Source organism: Ictidomys tridecemlineatus, chromosome 9 (genome assembly GCF_052094955.1).
Source record: "Ictidomys tridecemlineatus isolate mIctTri1 chromosome 9, mIctTri1.hap1, whole genome shotgun sequence".
Taxonomy (NCBI): domain Eukaryota; kingdom Metazoa; phylum Chordata; class Mammalia; order Rodentia; family Sciuridae; genus Ictidomys; species Ictidomys tridecemlineatus.
The window spans coordinates 39,551,858-39,571,723 of NC_135485.1; the positions used below are offsets into that span (position 1 = coordinate 39,551,858).

At 43.3% G+C, this 19,866-nt stretch overlaps 1 long non-coding RNA gene across 1 annotated transcript; it reads left to right on the forward strand.

Moving 5' to 3' along the window:
* Positions 1-279: 279 nt before the first annotated feature.
* On the forward strand, positions 280-19,496 carry LOC144366675 (uncharacterized). The gene is made up of 2 exons (XR_013425778.1): positions 280-978; positions 13,338-19,496. It is a non-coding gene; the product is annotated as an uncharacterized LOC144366675 (long non-coding RNA).
* Positions 19,497-19,866: the final 370 nt, after the last annotated feature.

Consider the following 19,866-nt stretch of genomic DNA (forward strand, 5'->3'; position numbering starts at 1 on the left):
GATCTTTCAGCCAGGCGCAGTGGAATTACACGCCTGGAATTCCAGAAGTTCTGGAGGCTGAGGCAGGAGGATCTTGAGTTTAAAGTCAGCCTCAGCAAAAGCCAGGCGCTAAGCAATTCAGTGAGGCCCTGTCTCTAAATAAAGTACAAAATAGGACTGGGGGTGTGGTTCGGTGGTGGAGTGCCCCTGAGTTCAATCCTCCATACAGACCCCTCAAAAAAAAAAAAAGTGGACTTTTCAATAATCGATTTTCCTTTTCCTTAACTTTAACCCCAAGCCAGGTCAGCTGACTTCCCGCTCTGCAGTACCTCTCCCAGCCTGGATGCTTGGGGGTCATCTGATCTTTATGGGGAGACCTTGAGCAACAGAAAGTGATTCCTTAGGCTGATTTACTGTGCACCTTTATGGTAATGCCCATCCCTGTGCTTGCCCTGTTAGAATTGGATTTTCTAGAGTGTTCCCAGAATGCAGGGGAACCAAGCACCACCCCAGATGTTCTCAGCCTTCCTCTTGCCTTGATGGGTGCTTATGGTGAGTGTGTTAGGCAGAATGCCTCAGGATTTCCAACCCTGGTGAACTCACACCTTCTCCTAATATTCAGGCAAACATAAATCTGGGTGCTATGGTGAGGGCTTTGCAGATGTGATTAAAGTTACATATCAGTTGACCTTAAGAGAAAGAATATCCAGGTGGGCCAGACTCAGTCGCATGAGCCCTCTAAATGAATGTCTGTCTGCAGGTCAGGGACAGGGAAGGCAGAGAGATTGCAAGTGCGAGAGCCAGCAAGATACGGGGACCTCAGTCCTTCTACTGCAAGGAGAGGAACTCTGCTCAACTGGAACAAGTTTGAAAGGGAATCTTTTCCTTGTTGAGCCTCCAGGTAGAAATAAAGCTGGCAGACAGCCTGATTCTGCCTCCAGAGAACCTGCCTCCAGAGAACCTGGCGGAAACATGCTGGACTCCAGACCCAGGGAAACCGTGAGTACATTTATGTAGCAATAAATCAGTAAGTTTGTGATAATTTATTACACGAATCATACATCATATAATTCACTTATTTAAATGGGTATCCCATATCCTGACTGACACTCTGTAGAGGTGTAGAAAACAGATACACTGTGTCTTCTTTGGGTGAGGGTCCCTAGATGCAGAGGAAGCAGCCTGACCCCCCTCCTTTCTTCTCAACTCTTTTCTCTCTACTCTCTTTCCAGTCAGAAGAGCAGGCTCTTCTCTCCCCTCCACCCCAGACTTATGGCCTTCCTACCAGGTGGGAAGGACTATTTTCCCTACACTTCTGGGGAAATCTGTGATTTGAGACCTGCTCTGAATGTTCTGGAATGATACAGAATTGAAGACAACTAAGGATTTATATTATGGCTTGTGGTCCCTCAAATATTATCCCTGTTATATGCTACAAAGATGCAAAATGTGATATGTGATCACATTATGAACTGGCGCTCTGGACAAGAAGAAAAACAATTTTTACTTCCTAATCATTTTCTGACGAGGTCTTCAACCATACTCAAAGTGACCTTTTTTTTTTTTTGTCTTCCAAATTAATTTCTTCCACAAGTATAGTTTCAGTTCCATGGTATTGTAAGTGCTACTGTGATTTGAAATACTTATTGGCAACACGGATTTAACATTATCAAATCATCTTTGTGGAATTTGTTTTCTTTACTAGAGGATAGTCGGCGATGTGTTATGGCCTATTAGAAGGCACAGAATCAAAGCAGTGTTTTATCCTGGGGGGTAAATTCTCTTTGAAGACTGGAAGAACAAACTATGTGCTTTTGATTTATAATCTAAAATTTATTTGTGATTTTTAAAGATTTAGTGATTAGTTTTGGAAGAGAACGAAACATATGCTGGATTTCCAAGACAAAAACCATTTGGTTTCAGAAAATTCATGGGCTTGTTTTTAGTCTTGTCAAGACGAGGTACCTAGGGGCTGGGGCTGGGACTCAGTAAGTAGGTAGAGTGCTTGCCTAGCGCATGTGAGGCACTGGGTTTGATCCTCAACACCACATAAAAATAAAAAAATAAAATAAAGGTATTCTGTCCATCTACAACTACAAATTTTTTTTTTTTTTTTTTTTTAAAAAAAGAAGAGGTACTGAGCTGGGCGCGGTGGCACATGCCTATAATCTCAGTGGCTTGAGAGGCTGAGGCAGGAGAATCACGAGTTCAAAGCCAGCCTCAGCAAAACCAAGGCACTAAGCAACTCAGTGAGACCCTATCTCTAAATAAAATACAAAGGAGGGCTGGGGATGTGGCTCAGTGGCTGAGTGCTCCTGAGTTCAATCCTTGGTACCCCCACCCCCAACAAAAATAAAAGAAGAGGTGCTGCTTAGGAGATAGTAGGAAGAAAAAATTGATGGTGCTGAGATCTACTCTTTTTGAGGCGGGGGAATCCTGGACATACATTTATTTATTTATTTTAATTTAGAGACTGGGTCTCCCAAGTTGCTGAGGGTCTTGATAAGTTGCTGAGCTGCCCTTGAACTTGCAATCTTTCTGCCTCAGCCTTGCCAGGATTACAGGCATATGCCACCATGCCTGGCAGGTTCTACTCCGAAGGAACCCTGAGGACCCAGGGCTGGTTGGCTTAAAGTCAAGAGAATCATGGAAGGTGTGAACTAGAAAACTTGAGTTAGCCAATTTTGAGACATGTAAATGGTACTACACCATCTTGGAGGATTGTTTTGTACATATTTCTAAATATTCAAGCACAGGTATATTCCCCCTAGGAGGATCATTTTTGGGATGCAAAGAGAAATAAGGAGTTGGAGTTGAGGTTTTGACGGCCCAAATAGACTCTCAGCACCCATTTCAGCAGTCATAGTTGGAAATGCCACTCACTGAATTTCAAGAGCTAGAGAGAGCTTGAGAGAAAAAAAAATACCATATTTTTTTTTCTGTATTCCCAAAGCTTTCCTTTAAATATTGAATATGAGAGTTTGGAGGATGAAGCATAAACATTTTTTCACTATAAACCCAAGTGCTGGAAGAATGTAGGATACGACAGATTCCATTTCATTCCACCAAGGAAGGCAATTTCACTCTCTGAATTAGTAGGAGGAGCTTGGAGCCCTCCAAGGCTGAGGGCCCTAGGAGAAGGTGGGCAATAGACATTCCCCTGGGAGATCAGGGGGTGAGAGGATGGGAGAAATTTGTACCCCACATCCTGACTCAAACTCTGTGGGGAGGGGGCTCGTGAAATATCCTGTGCCTGTACAACAGAAGGATTCAGTTCAACCTTTAAATTCCGTGAGATCTTTCAGATGGGAAACTCTATAACCATTCTGGGGTCACAGGAACTACAGAGAGCCGTGAGGTAGGGATTGGGATTCTTGTGCCCATGACTCCTTTCTCTACTCTGAACCCAGAGGGGTGTTGTTGGCTTCATATGATGACCTCTGTGGACTACTCTGAGAGCCATTTTCCTCTTTGTGCTTAGTGAGTTAGTACAACAAGCACAACATTGACCAATGGGAGAAAATCCTGATGAGGAGGCCCATAAGGACTGCTGATCATCTCTTTATTTTAGTTTAGTTTTTTAAATTAATTTTTAAAATTTATATATGACAGCAGAATGCATTACAATCTTATTACACATATAGAGCACAATTTTTCATATCTCTGGTTGTATACACAGTATACTCACACCAATTTGTGTCTTCATACATGTACTTTGGATAATGATGTTCATCACATTCCACCATCATTTCTAACCCCATGCCCCCTCCCTTCCCCTTCAACCCTCTCTGCCCTATCTAGGGTTTGTCTGTTCCTCCCATGCTCCCACTCCCTATCCCACTATGAATCAGCCTCCTTATATCAGAGAAAACCTTTGGCATTTGGTTTTTTGGGACTGTCTAATTTTACTTGGCATTATCTTCTCTAACTCCATTTACTTACCTGCAAATGCCATGATTTTATTCTCTTTAATTGATGAGTAATATTCCATTGTGTATAAATGCCACATTTTTTTATCCATTCATCTATTGAAGGGCATCTAGGTTGGTTTAACAGTTTAACTATTGTGAACTGTGCTGCTATAAACATTGATGTGGCTGTGTCCCTGTAGTATGCTGTTTTTAATTTCCTCCGGTATAGACCAGGGAGAGGGATAACTGGGTCAAATGGTGGTTCCATTCCCAATTTTCCAAGAAATCTCCATACTGCTTTCCATATTGGCTGCACCAATTTGCAGTCCCACCAGCAATGTATGAGTGTACCTTTTCCCCTACATCCTCGCCAACACTTATTATTATTTGTCCTCATAATAGCTGCCATTCTGACTGGAGTGAGATGAAATCTTAGTCAACTCTTTATTTTTAAAAAAGACGTTTTTTGAGAAAAAAACTTTTTTATTCTAAAAAAAGAAGATTTTTGAGAAACAAATCATAGATTATAAAGTCCACTTGTTTAAATTATATAATTCTGGGTCAATTAGTACATTCTCAGATATGCAACCATCACGACAGTCAACTTTAAATATTTTCATGACCCCCAGAGAAAGCCCTGTATGCTTGAGTCCTTCCCTCAGGACCCAGCTTCCTGAACTCTAGATAAACATGAAGCTACTTTCTGTCTCTATGGATTTGACTGTTAGGGACATTTGGTATTTGTGGAATCATTTAATGTGGACTGTTTGGGATTGTTTCAGGTTTTACCCATGTTGTAGCATATATCCAAATATCATCTTTTTTTTTTTATGACCCAATAACATTCCATTGTATGCATCTGGTACCTTTTGCTTATCATTTGTCAGATGATGGACGTTGGGATTGTTTTCTCCTGAACTTCATTCTGTAAGTTCTGTGGTGTTGATGGTCCTACTACCAGGCACCCAATAGTGAGACCTGCTTCCCTTTCCTGGAAACATAAGTAGACGAAGAAATTCTGATCTTTCTAGAATTTAGACAAATCAACTATTAAAGTGTTGAGTGGCACTTGAAGTGCTGCAAACAAGGCAGGCCAGTGGCTCAGAGAGGGCTTGGTGGTCGTTTGTCTAGATAGCAATCCAGGATAATGCTTCAGAGAGGTCTAGGTTCTCATGTCCCGAGTGATCAGGAGACCTGACTCACATTTACCCAACTTATCAGAAACTCCAAGCCATCTGATAAACCAGGAAGCTGACTGATGAGCTTACAATATCAACAAATAGACCTGGACTGAGGAGTTGGCTGGTTTACAGGTGATCTCCCTGTAGGAAAGTCTACTTGAGAAGTCAGGTTAGCATGAGTAGGTTGCCTTGTGAGGACCGTTGCAGGCACAGGGGACTGGATGACCTGAAATAATTGACTTTTAGACCATAGGAGCTGGGTATATCTTCTGTGTATATTTGATAATCATTCTCTGATCAAGGCACCTGTTTCTCAATAAGGCTGGACAAACACTGACCTACTTCTGCTATTTCAATATCTCTTTCTTCTCATTCCAAGTTGGGCATTGGCTTTTTATGTACACAGAGATTTTCGTTTGTTTTGTTTTGAGATGGGGGTCTCACTATATTGTCTAGGCTGCTCTAAAACTCCTGGCTTTGAGAGACCCTCTTGTTTCAGTCTGCTGAGTAGCTGGGACATGTCACTGTGCCTGGCTTTACACTGAAATTTTATGATTATTTAGAACAGAAATATTCAAACTTCTTTTATTATTTTTAAATGTTAATGTTACGTATATAATGTGCAAATTATATGCATTGGCTACTATCAACCTGTACGTTAAAATGAAGATTTATTTCTATAAATGAAAAAGCATATTAAAATATGATTTTCCTATATCTCAAATTGTCTTGGTCTCCCTATTTGAAGAATACTTTTTAAAAGAATGTTTATTTTTTTAAATTTTTTTTATTTTCGCATTAAATCCACCTCATGTTCACGATCACATTTTAATCATCTTATCTTTTGGTTGGGTTTGTTCTCGTTAGTATTAGCCTCATAAACTTATCTTTTAAGGTAGTTATTTAGGTAGGAGAGGAAGGGAAACCTCATTAGTTCTATATGGATTCCATTAGTTTCAGTTTAACTAAGGTCACGTTTTCTGTTTAATTCCCAAGATTCAGGGAACCGTCTGTGGCAGCCTTATCAAATCCTGCAGGGAGCTGATGTTTGGCCCTGGGGCTTCTCTGAGAAGAGAAGTGGTAGGAGATGAACGTGAATGGGGGTCACTCCTAACAGAAATGTGAGTTAGTGGCACCATGATGGTAAAATCTGAGATCATAAAAGAACTTGAACAAGAGTCACTGAGAACTGGCAAGAGTCACTGAGAGCCCAGGATTGTGAGTGACCAGCCTCCTGAAAGTAGTGCAGGACTCTTCCTTGCTAACCGCACCCAGTGATGTATTGGTTGCACTGTGGGGACTCAGAGGAACTGAAGTGACAGTGGGTTCCCCAGAGCACAGAATAGGCTGGTTCCAGAAAATTCTCTGGTCACAAATGATAGATGCTATCATTGAGAGACACTATTAGATTAGAATGTGGGTATCTTAGAACACTTGTGGCTAAAAAAATAAAGGGTGAGTTGGCTTCCAGGTGGAAAAAAAATCCTGCTTCTTGAGATACCAGCATTGCTAGAAGAGAGACTTCTCTCCCTGAACTAGTCCGTGGTTCTTAATGTTTGGATCACCACCAGAGATTCTGATTCCACGTGTCTGAGATGAGGCTTGGCCATTGAGATCTAAAACAAAACCAAACCAGACAAATAGTTCCAGATGATTCCAACGTGCAGCGAAAGCTGGGAGCCACTGGACTAGAGATAGAAGAATGGGCGACCCAAGGAAGTTGTGGGAGGAAGCTTAGGGGAACGAGGGGTGATCTGAAACAGCCTGAGTAACCCCAGAAGGCTGATGGCAGGGCCTCTCCTGACCATAGACACGGGGTTCCCACAGACACTGTGAAGAGGGAATTCAGAAGGAAAAGGAATCAGGGCAAGGTGGGAGAATCTGGTGGATGGTTTTTGGAGGTGCTTGAGAATATTCTAGAACATTCTGCAGAGGGAGTGTCTTCAGCACTGGTTCCTCCAGGTGTCCTGCTCTCTGTGCCCGTGGAAGCCTGGCGAAGGTGGGCGAGCTGCCTTGTGCCCCTGCGTTTTGCCCTGGCTCTTAGCAAATGCTCTCAGATCTGAAGGCAAAACCCTGTGTGTTTTTCTTTAGCCCTCATGTTTCCATCTCCTCTGGCCATGGAATTATTTTTTTTCTGCTTAGCACATTAACATCTTGCCTCTTTCTCATGACACACTTTTGGGAAACTGCCCCAGAAACCCTAATCAGTGGCTTCATTCACAAAGGACAAAGAAGACAGCTGCATCCTACACACATGAAACAGGGCGAGAACCCCGGTTAGGCCCTGGCCCCTCACTGTAATTGTGCCCTTTTCCCACCCCCGTCGCTGCCCCCCTTCCCGTTACCATGGCAGTGCCCCAGGAGAGTAAGGACCAGGCCTTCTATTTCTTTCCTGCCTCCCCACCCCCCTTGGTGTCTAGAAGAGCTGAACACACAGTAGGCGATGCTGTGGAGCGTTGATTGATTGAGGGTTTGAGGGGGTTTCTCTGGGGCCATCTGCAGGTGGGCTGGGCGGAGGAGAGGGCCTCCTACCGTTTGCTTCTGTGTTTCTGGGTGGAGGAGTCAGGCGAGAGGGTGGGAGAGAGCAGGTCTGGAAGCTCACACAGCTTTGGCTTTTTTTTTTTTTTTTTCCAATATGCTATGACCACAGATATTTCACAAATGAAGAATGGCGAAGGGCACATTGGAAAAAGAAAACATTTTGATTTCTTGACATGTTCCGTTCAAGGGTATTTTTTTTTCTTTTCTCTTTGTAAAATGGTTATGCAGCTTCCAATGACGTTGTTTTTTTTCAATAAAGAACGTTCTTTGAAGCTGGAAAAGAAAAGGACCTCCTACTCTCACCACTGTCTCTAAATGCTGAATACAGTTTCAAAGGCCCAAACCAAGTGTCAGGGCCTGCTATGGGACCCAACAGGATATTCAAAATAGAGGAGGCTGATAGGGCAGAGGATTTGAGATGCAGGTCTCCATCCCAGAACACCTGGCCTCCTAGCTGCCATGCCCCATGAGTGAGGCGTGTCATATCTACCGGAGAGAGGCCAATTTGGATATCCATTAGTGAAGCCTGGGGACCTGTATAGTTTCTAAATTGATAGCCCATATTTTAAAAAATTCTATTTATTGCCATGAAGTCAAGAGCAGCCTTCCTGGGGAGGAGGGTGTTAAAAAAAAAGCACAGACATTCCATTCAGTATCTGAGTGCATGAAAGACCCGGCTATTTGCAATCCCTCCCCGCTGCCCAGCCCAGGCTCTGGCACCCTGAATGGAAGGCCTGTGGGCATCTGCATGATGCAGCCCGCAGTGGGGTGGCTGCACACTGCGGGTTCTGTCTTCTGGGCAGCTGGAGAGGCTTCCCAGGGCCTGAAAGCGCAGATTCTTAAGGTGTGAGTGCTGATGTAGGATTATCATTTAAATCAGCTGGTTCTTACTTTCTTAAGTGTGGAAAAAGGAGGAGGATTAGAAGTGTGTGTGTGTGTGTGTGAGCATGAGGGTGAGGGGCTGATGTTTGTGGAGTGTCAGCCGCGTGCTGAGAACTCGATATGTATCTCCAGATAGAAATGACTATCTATTTATAGCCACCTAGTATCTATCCCTAGAGAGAGTTCTGTCCGGGCACTCCCCGACTTGCAATGGGATGATGTCCCTGTAAAGCCATCATAAGTTGAAAAATCCACCCCCGAGCATCACTACTCAGCCTCTGCTACCTTCAAGGTGCTGAGAACTCTTAGCTTAGTCCACCATTGAAGGAGATCACCTAACACAAAGCCTAATTTTATAACAAAGTGTTGAAGAGCTCGTGCAATTTGAGTCCTGCTCTGAAAGAAAAGCAGAACTATGAGTCCACTTGGGCAGCATTGCAAAGACAAAAGACCGGAAGTCGAACTATTGCAAGTAGGAGATGAAATATCAGTTTTATACACTCTAGCTTTACACCCATTTCAGAGAAATATCTGAATATGTATCAATATATCTGTTTCTATACAGGTCACTTTATTCTATTTTTAGGACAACTATGTTAATACTAAGAAGGAAGAGAGACAGAGGCTGAAAGTGGATAAATAAGGCTTACCTGGGGTCCCACCGGGGCCTGGGCCTGCCCTCAGCTCAGGTCTTACCTCGTTACCTAATGGTTTTTACCACATTAACCTTTAAATCACTAAAGGACCGTGGTTCAGACAGGAAAGAGGCTGCAAAATGTGAGCCAAGGGATAGTGCTGGGAGTCCATCCCAGTCCCCACTTGAAATGCTCAGCCCCAAATCCTGCTTTTCTACCACATACTCCCACACTGTTTTTATTTAGGTATTTATTTTTGGTACTGGGGATTGAACCCAGGGGTTCTTAACTACTGAGCCACATCCCCAGCCCTTTTAAATATTTATTTAGAGATAGGGTCTTGCTGAGTTGTTTAGGGCCTCCCTAAGTTGCTGAGGCTGGCTTTGAACTCACCTTCCTCCTGCCTCAGCCTCCAGAGCTGCTGGGATTACAGGCGTGCACCACCGTGCCCAGCCTTCCAACTCTTCTGTGTGCCTAAGTCTTATGCAGTCGGCTCCCTCCTCCGCCGGACCCCTCTCCCATCAGGTTTCCTGTCTTTCTTTCCCTCACAGCTGAGCTTGGATCTCCATCTTTATAGCTCTTCTCTTGCAAATATGCCCCCCTTCTTTGGATATCCCTCTATCCTTCCTGTCTCACAATTCTGCCTTCTCTGTACTTGCTCCCCAACTGTTGAGATTCAGGAGAAAAATCTCATAGATTAGTATCATTTCAAACATGTTCATTTTAATAATGTTAAATAGCCTCAAAGCTGCCCAGTAATAATATTGTGTTTTTCTAATCAGCTTAGTCTCCCTGGATCTGCCAACCCCTGACCTCCCTGTTTCTCTAGCCACCGGCTCTCACTCGGGAGTGACAACTTTGCTTCATTGTTCTGGGAGAAAATAGACACCCTACAGGAGGGTGTCTTCCCATTACCCAAGTCACAGGCCTCCGGGCATGGCGACCCAGCCACTCCCCTTCCCTTTCCTGTCTTGATGGACCAAGGGCTGCCCTCTCACACTGCCCATTTCTTGCTCTGCTTGGAATCCACCACCACATCTTTTCAGGGCCCTTTTCTTTCCCATGGACCACGCCTTTCTTTCTTTCTACCGGGATATTTTTCCTATATTAATTTATGTCCTTGTTTCCCCCAACCAAATAAAACTATCTCTGTGAATTCCCACGTTTCTGTTTTGTTACTGCCTTTTCTCTCACTTTTGGTCCCTGGCAATCTTCTTGAGTCTTCTACTCTCCTTGTATGAGCTCTCAATCCTTTGGAATTTAGGTATTCAACCCACTATCCATGATCACAATGGTATTTGCATTAACTGAGGTTCTTCAAAGAGACAGAACCAATAGAAGGAGGGAGGAAGGGAGGGTGGAAAGAGAGAGACGGCCGGAGGGAGGGAGGGAGGGACATGATGATGGACTGGCTCACATGCTTATGGAGGCTGAGAAGTCCCACCATCTGCTGTCTGCAAGCTGGAGGCTCCAAAAAGTCAGGATGTAGTTCAAGCCAGAAGGAGGGCCTGAGATTTATGATGTAAATTTTAGTCCAAGACCATAGACCTGAGAACCAGGAGAGAGGGCATTTGAAGACAAGAGAAGACTATCCCAGCTCAAGCACTGAGAGCAAATTTGCCTTTCTTCCACTCTTGTCCCATGCAGGCGCTCGTTGGATGGATGATGCCCACCTACATTGGTGAGGGTGATCTTCTTTACTCAGTCACCAATTCAAATGCTATTCTCTTCTGGAAACACTCCCACAGACACACCCAGAAAAAATACTGAAGCAGCTATCTGGACATCCCTTAGCCCAGTAAAGTTGACACATACAATCATCCCTCACAGCTCTGTAAAAGGCACATTGTGAATTATCCAGTGAACATTTTTCAGTCCTCATTTCACTTGACTCAGAATTTCTTGACCACAGTTGCCTCTTTGTTATAATATTTCTTCCACCTTTTCGGTGGATCCTTCTCAATCTGTCTTTCTTTTTGCTCTGTTTTTTTTTTTTAAATTATTTATTTATTATTTGTTCTACTTAGTTGTACATGACAGCAGAATAAATTTCAATTCATCATACACAAATGGAGTGCAACATTTAAATTCTCTGGCTGTACACGGTGTAGAGACCCACCATTCGAGCAATCATACATATGCCTATGGTACTACATATGGTAATGATGTCCATCTCATTCCACCATCTTTCCTACCCTCATAACTTCTCCCCACCCTCCCCTTTGCCCAATCCAAACTTCCTTCATTCTTCTCATGCCCCTTTCCACCATGATAGATAAGCATCTACTAATCAGAGAAAACATTCAACCTTTAGTTTTTTGGGATTAGCTTACTTTGCTTAGCATTATCTTCTCCAACTCCATCCATTTATCTGCAAATGCCATAATTTGATTCTCTTTTATTGCTGAGTAATATTCCATTGTGTATATATACCATAGTTTCTTTATCCATCATCTATTGATGGGCATCTAGGTTGCTTCCACAGTTTAGCTATTGTGAACTAAGCTGCTATAAACATTGGTGTGGCTATGCCACTATAGCATGCTGATTTTAAGTCCTTTGTTTTTCTTCCTTTTTGGAGTTTCCTTATGTAACAATTCTGGATTCCTCTTTCTCTATAATTTCTTCCTAGATTTTTTTTTAAATACATCTCCAAGATTCTACATACTATCTATTTAGCGTGATAATGTCAGGTTAGTCACTGCTTAAAATCTTCTAGGGATTTTTCCACTGGATTTAGAATCAACTCTAAAGTTATTTCCATACTTTGCAAGCAGAGGAATGATATTTAAAATATTTTCCAGCCATACAGCAGAAGCACCAAGCAATTAGAGGTACTATTAGCCTCAGTGCTGGAGTGAAGGCAGGAGGCCCCCCTCTGGTGGCAGATGTTACCTTCTTAATCACAGGGGGTCCAGGGGCTTCTGAGACAAGTCCCAGAGTAGTAGGGGGCAAGGGAGTGTCTTCTGTCTGTGGTCAAAATTTATTCAAGAAATCAGAAACCATGCTAGGTATTTCAAATGTAGGGAATTTAATACAGAGAATCGTGACATAGATGCCTAGATAGTAAATTCAGGAAGCAACTGCCAATCCTGGGACTGGGGCAATAAAAGAATGAGGTGGGGTACCAGAGCCCAGTGACTCAGAGAAGGAGAGACTTCTGCCTGCTGGTGCTGACACCTATTGTGGGCCGAGGTTGGGCCAGTGTCAGATGTGTCAAAAGAAGCCCAAGGCTGGAGCTGCAGCAGCCCATGGTAGGAGGAGGAACAGGAACTGATGTTTTCACAGTCTGGACATCCAGACAAGCACCTACCAGCTGACAGGCAGGCCTGCCTCGAGGCCCGCCTGCCTCGAGGCCCCCCGGCCTCCTCCTCCAGCCTCTCCGCTCACCACCCTGCTCTTGATCACTGTGCTGCCGTCACACTGGCTTCTTCTCATGTCTGGTTGGGCCGAGGGTTTCTTGCTTCCAATCCATCACTCACATTTCACCCTCTGTCCTCTGGTTGTCAGCTGCTGTGTTACTGACCACGGTGGTTTAAAACAGTAGCAATCACTTATGTTGTTCTGGCAGCTATAATTTGCAGGGTTTGGGGAAGGCTCGCCTTGCTCCCTTAGCTATCACCTGCCGGTGACTTGACTGAGGGCTCATACATCCCCTTAGGACAGTTCCCTTCCAGACGGGCAATCTGCTGCTGCCAGCTCAGCCGGGGCTGGGGACAGGGGCCGAGGCTCTTCTCCAGGGTAGCCTTGCCACGTGGCTGGGTTCCAAGAGCAAGCTCCTAACACACAGAAGGCTAATTAGAAGCCATGTGGTCTTTTATGACCTACCTCCAAAGCGGCCCAGCATCCTTTCCAGTGTGCCCTCTGGGTCAAGGCAGTCACAAAGACCTGTGCAAGGACCAGGGGAGGGGACGTGGGCTCCACCCCTGAGAGGAGTGGCAGGTTCTGGAGGTGCATTGGGGACGATGTGCAGTTTAGTTTTATAAAACAGAATCTGCCACCATTTGTCATAGTCTTATTTTGGTTAGTCATTCTTTGGGGTCTGGTTTAAATTTCACACACCTCCCCCCAAGACTAGGGCTGCAGATAAACACAGTCAGACCACTCCCTCTCCTCCTTTGTGACTCTAATCATAATTTTATATTACACAGCGATTTCTGTGGCATTTTCACTTACTGACTCTTGTTTCCTGTCTGCCTCTGCCATAGATGAGATTATCTGGAGTGCAGGACTGCCTGTCTCATGCTCCGCCGATCTGCAGTGGTATCCTCAGCACCTGGCACATAGCAAGCGCTAAATAAACTCTCACTGAATGGGTTAATCTATTGAATGATAAGTAACCCCCCCCCTCCCCATGTGAATTCAAATGGTATTTGGTCAGGAGTTCATTTTGAACTCTCATGCCGAAAATGTAAAGGCATGGTAATCCAAACCTCAGTTATGACTCTGTAAATGGTTAAAAACTTCCTGGCTTTGATTTCCCCATGCTAGTAGATGTTCAACCCAGAAAACCACAGAATCGTGTGGGTATTTTTCCAAAAGAGGCTCTTTTAAACCAGAGGGGAGTTTCATCTGAGAAGTCGTTGGTCCAAACAGCCTGGTCATCACTCAGACACCTAATGTTGTCACTTTTAGTTCAAGAGGATTCCTCTCTCTGATTTTTTTTTTTTAAAGTTGTTTACTGTTTCAGTCTGTTTTCTGTTGCCATAACCGAATACCACCAACTGGATTTAATTTATAAAGAAAAGACATTTATTTGTGACGTTCTGGAAGCTGGAAGTCTAAGGTGAGGGGCCGCATCCATTGTGAGTCTTCTTGCTGGTGATGACTCTGTCCCAAGACAGCACAGGACATCACATGGTGAGACAGAGCAAGCGTGCTGGAGAGAGCTGGCTTTCATAACAAAGCGAGTTTGAGTTTCTCGCATGCCATAACCCACTGATCTGTGGAAGGATTAACCCCTCCATGAGCACAGAGCTAATCACCTCCCAAACGTCTCCCTCTCAAATGCTGCATACCTAGGACTCCAGACTGTTCCCAGCACATGAACTTTGTGTTTCAGGTCATTACCTACCACAGTCAAGCCATAGCACCTATCTTCAGTCAGACGTTGGACATTAAGTTAAATTAAAAAATATTAGTAATTCAGTGAAACTCAGAATCCTAAGACAGCAGAGAACCAATTGCTGTCGTTCAGAAGGCTATGAGACGGAGGAACTTGTGGATGGAGAAGGGGACTCTAGTGGGGGTTGGATGGTGGACTAATGTTGCTTAAGGACGAGCTTCCTGCCGGGTGTTTTACATCAAACCTCACCACAGTCCTGTGGAGTGGGGAGTGTCAATCTCTGTGTGAAAGGCACGAAGACCAAGGGCTCGTGTGGTTCCATATCTTGCCGTCCAGGGCAGCTCCCAGTGGAAGTGTTAAGACTCTGTCTTTAGCTCGCAGAGGTTCCTGTCAATGCAGGTTCGTCATATTCAGCTGTGACTTTGTAAAGGATGCCTCTCTTTCCGTCATGGACAGGAGGCATCTCTGAGCCTCTGACGGGAGAGTTATCTCCTGGACTGAGAAACATGAGTTTCCTCGTCCGCCTGCCTCATGCCACATTCCACGATTTGCTGCCTGTCTGCCCACCTGACTCTTCCTCAGTGATGCATACAGGAGACCCTGGACTATGGAGTGGAGATGCCCACAGGACAATTGTTATCTGAATAGGTACATGAAATATGAAGTTTCCTTTTTACACAAAACGATATAAAAACTCTCCTTTCCCTAAGGTAACTGGAAGGAAGCATCAAAGCAAACAAATTAAGTCTGTAATCTGAAAGGCCGGGAGCCTTGAATTGTGATGATTTCTAAGAGAATGGCTTGTTAGCTCAAAATTATGAATAATTAACAGAATTTCAGTTTCCTCCTTCATGAGTTCAGACCAACACTGTCCAACAGAACTATAATGAGAGCCACAGACGTGAGGCATATATGTAATGTTAAATCTTCCAGTGGCCCCATTAAAAAATAAAAAGAAACAGGTGTTATTAATTTTAATAACATATCCAAATATCATTTTAACATGCAATAGTTATAGTAAATTATTAATGAGATATTTTATATTGCTGTTTTTTAAAAATCAAGTCTTGGAAATTTGGCATGAATCATACAGCCCATCTCAGTTTGAACTGGCTACATTTCAAGTGCTCCGTAGCTCCAAGTGCTGATTGGCTACATACTGGCCAACAGGCCCAGGAGCTAAAATAAACCTAACTAGTTTCTATAAGGGCGAAAAAGAAATGGAAGCCAAGTATTTGACAGTGTGCATTGGTTAAATAAGTAATGGCCCATCTATTATAATGGAATCTTACTTAGTCATTAAAGATAATGTTTTAAGGGGTTCTTAATTGATATCAAATGACACTGAGAACAAATGCTAATGAAAAAAAAGCAGGTCATCCTATAGTATTTTTGCTATTTTCCTAAATCACGTATGTATGTGTGTATGAAGCAGACCCCCATCTCTCCCTGTTCATTCTCTAGTTCCTTATCTACTTCATTCTACTTCACCACATAAATCATTCAATTGTATGAAATATGACATGATAAGTTCGCCCATTTATTTGTTTAGTTTCTGTCCACCCCCAAAAGACAAAAAGTTTGACTGGGTGTAAAACATTATTCTGGGTCCTGAGTATGAAAGTACTGAACCAAAATTTAAAATATGTCCTTGCCTGCCTGAGGCTTCATTTTCATTGTGGGAAGATTGAAAATAAACAAATGAGGGGGCAAATCTGCCATATCATATATATCCCACTCTTCCACGTTTTATCATCTCATCTATCACTTAATGCAAAAAGCTATGCTGCCAAACAGAAGAGGCCAGGTACGGAGCAGCGGGGCAGGAGGTGGCATCTGTCCTTGTAAGCAGGGTCCTGAGGGAAGATGGCCCTGCTCATGTTGAAACAGAACAGGAGCAAGTCAAGCAGGTGTCTAGGGAAGAGGATTCTAGGCAGAGGGAAGAGTGAATATAAGAACGTTTATTGAAATGAACATTTTGAGGGACTGGGGCTCAGTGGTAGAGCGCTCATCTAGCACATGTGAGGCCCTGGGTTCGATCCTTAGCACCACATACAAATAAAATAAACATGTTGTGGCTAACTACAACTAGAAAATAAATAAAAAGAAATGAACATTTTGAGAGGACCAAGTACTAGGATGCTGGAATCGAGAGTTCAGCATGACTATTTTCAGCTGCCTACAGGGTGGTAGAGAAGGTGATATGCGTAAACAGGCACCTACAGAGCATACCGTGAATATCATCAGCTCTGCCTGTTAGATGTCCCCATGGAGATATGTGATTCTGAAGACAGATCAGGGATGAAGATGAAATTTGGGGATTATTAACACACAGGTGATAGTTTAAGGCCCAGGAGACTACTGAGATCATGGGAGAGTGGGTGTCGAGATAGATAAGTGGAGAACCAGTATTAGGGTTGGGGAGAAGAAGAGTGTGTTCATCACCTTTCCATCTCTGAGGCACGTTACTTGAGAAAAATCAATTTAAAAAGAAGAAAGATTTATGTTAGTGCATGGCTTCAGAAGTTTCGGTCCATGGTTGGATGGCTCATTGTTCTGGGCTGGTTTGGTGGTGAGGCAGAGCATCATGGCAGGTGGCGTGGTGGAGCTAAGCTGCTCACCTACTGGCAGCTAAGAAGCAGGGAAAGAGAGGAAGGGGTCAAGGTCCTGGTGTCCCCTTCAAGGCCATGCCCCAGTAAGCTAACTCCCTAATACTAAGACTCACTTCCTAAAGGTTGTGCCATCCTCCACCCCCCACTAAGCTCCATCTGCTGGGAACCAAACTTTTAATACATGAGACTTTGAGGGACATTTAACTGTAGCAAAAAGCTTGCAAAGAGAGGTGACCCCTGGCAATGAAAGGGAGAACGTGTTTCAGGGAGGCGGTGAATGATAGTGTCAAATGCTGATGCCGCGTGGTTAAGAAGTGCACCGAGGACTGACCAATGGACTTGGAAGTGTGGAGGTCATGGACCTGGACAGCTTTAGTGGAGCAGCAGAGGTCAGCCTGCTTAGAATGTGGTCAAGACACAATGGGAGCCAGAGAGTCTGGAAGAGTCTTGGAAATTTTGAAGAGTCTTGGAAACTCAGGATTCTGAGTTTCAAATCTAGAGGGTCTTGGAAGACAGTGTGCTATGAAGGGGACAGAGAGATGGGGCTGGAGTGGGAAAGGAAGCCCAGGGCCACACGAGTTTGTTCCTTATTTGTTTCTTTGTTCTGGATGGGAGAAATCACACTCTGTGTACCTCCTGATGGAAATGACCTGGCATGGAGGAACTAGGAAGAGGAGCTAACAGCCACGCAAGTCTTGGAGTCCATGAAAGGAAATGGGATGGGGGTGGAGGTGGAAGGAATAGTGGGAACACAGTCTGTTTATCCCTTGTACCAGAAGGAAAGACAGAGGACGTGGGCAGAGGTGGGGCTGGTGGACATGGTGGGGGAAGGTATGGCTATTCTTTCTCTTTTACTGCTTTCTTTTGCCAAGTAAAACACAAAGCAAGATCATTATAGCCCTAAAGAACTACTCCAAGGTGTTAAAATGAGTTCTGATACACAGAATCATGGATGTTTTAAATGATCTTCTTTTTGCCTTTGTGTTTTTGCTTTTTAACAAGTGTGTCACATTGTCCTTTTTTTTCCTTTCCCTTCCGTAATTATAGGCAGCATCTGAAAGCGCCCTGCTTTTCTACTGCTCATAAAGGTGATCTTAACCAGTCCTGCCTCTTACCAGTCATATGTCCTTGGAATGGTTACTTACATCTCTTTGTGCATTTTTTTAATTCATAAAATGAGGATGATAATGTCAGTGCTATTCAACTCACTGGGATAGAAGAATCTTAAATGAGGAAATGTATGCAAAAATAATTCGAAAAGAATCAGCATGGCGTGGATATAAAATGTTCTTATTGTGGTTATTTCTGGTTTGGGTAGGGAAGTATGAGGCAGGCACAGGATCTAAGAATAGGCTGGAATCATCAATTCACCCTTCACAAGCTACCAAATAGTCTTGAGAGCAAAAACCTACTTTTCTGATTCAGATCGATTTGCATCCTTTTATGAAGCTTGTGATCAAGATGGAAAGCTTTGTGCTCAATCCTAGAAAACAAAATATGAAACATGTTTCCTTTGCTCTTACATTAAGTTAAAATGTTTCCTACTGGGCCAGCCAGTTGTCTTTCTGGCTTCGGATACATTAATTGTGAACATTTACCCCACAGTTTTGCATTTGTATTCAAAACCACCCAAAGAATATATAGCCATGATTATTCTTTTGTTATTTTTTTCAAATTACTGTGATTGCATTGTTAGATATACTTCAGCACATGGGCCCTGCTGGCTTGTCATCATTAGACACATTTAGAGAAATCTACTAAATAAAAAAATCACAAGATGAAGATAAAACCACTTATTTAAGGCACTTTGTATGAATTAAGTAATGATAGTGGAGTCACATAACTCTTCCTCAAGTATTTCTGAGCTGCTTTTGTGTTTCCTGGTATTAGAATATTTCATTGTCAGCCCTGAGGATTATAAAATGGAAAGACAATGCCGAGTTTTGCTGTCGCAGGATGTGTACACTATTGAAGATAAATGCTCATTAATCTTTCTTTCAACTTATTTACATTCTTCCCCTGTTTATGGTAAGACAGTATAACCCCAGCATCAAAGAACATTTTGAAAAAAATGGGAAAACCACAACCATCTCATCATCCGAATGTAGCTGTTTTGCTTTTATGTATTCCTGGCCCGTCTGGGTCCTTTCATGCACATAGCTTTACATGGTTACAATTATAGCATGCCTACAATCTTGAGTATGGATTTTTTACCGTTGTATTGAGAAGAAAGCGGGTTTTTTTCAAACTGAAGAATAATGGTTCAAGTTATATTTCTACCTTTTGTCAAAACTTGATTATTTCAGAAAAAGCTTGAGATCAGAAGAAGTTGTTAAAACACTGAGGCAATTGCAATGATCTCCCTGCTCTATGCTCCTCCAGAACCGGAGAAATAATTGATCACCTTGGGTACCTCCCACCGAGCTGCAGGATTTCACACCCAGGCGGCTCCAAACTCAGAATCATCTTCCATAGTTACTGAGAATGCAGGAAATTTTCTTCCAGAGGGAAAAGCTCTTGGAGGAGTGGACCACAAAAAGATCTGAGGTATCAGTGGCTGAATCTTCTAAAACGGTACTTTATTAAAATTTTGAGTATATTTTGACTTCTAACTTGATGAAAATCCTGTGATTTATACTGCCTCTGAATAATTGCAACAATAAAATGCATTTTATGATTGGTGCTGCTCATTTGACATAACATCAGGTTTCAAGTTTGTGGTAAGTTGATTGCAAAGGTGGCCCCAATTTTTCACCCTTCTTTGTAGCCACACCCTTTGGTAACATGACTTTATAGCTGTTATGGTTTGGATGTGAGATGTCCCCCAAAAGCTCATGTGTGAGACAGTGCAAGAAGGTTCAGAGGAGAAATGATCAGATTGTAAGAGTCTTAACCCCATGAGTGATTTAATCCCCTGATGAGGATCAACTGAGTGGTAACTGAAGTGGTAGGGTGTGGTTGGAGGAGATGGGAATGGGGGTGTAGCTTTGAGGTATATATTTGTATCTGGCAAGTAGAGACTTCTCTCTCTCTGCTTCCTGATCATCAATGTGAGCTGCT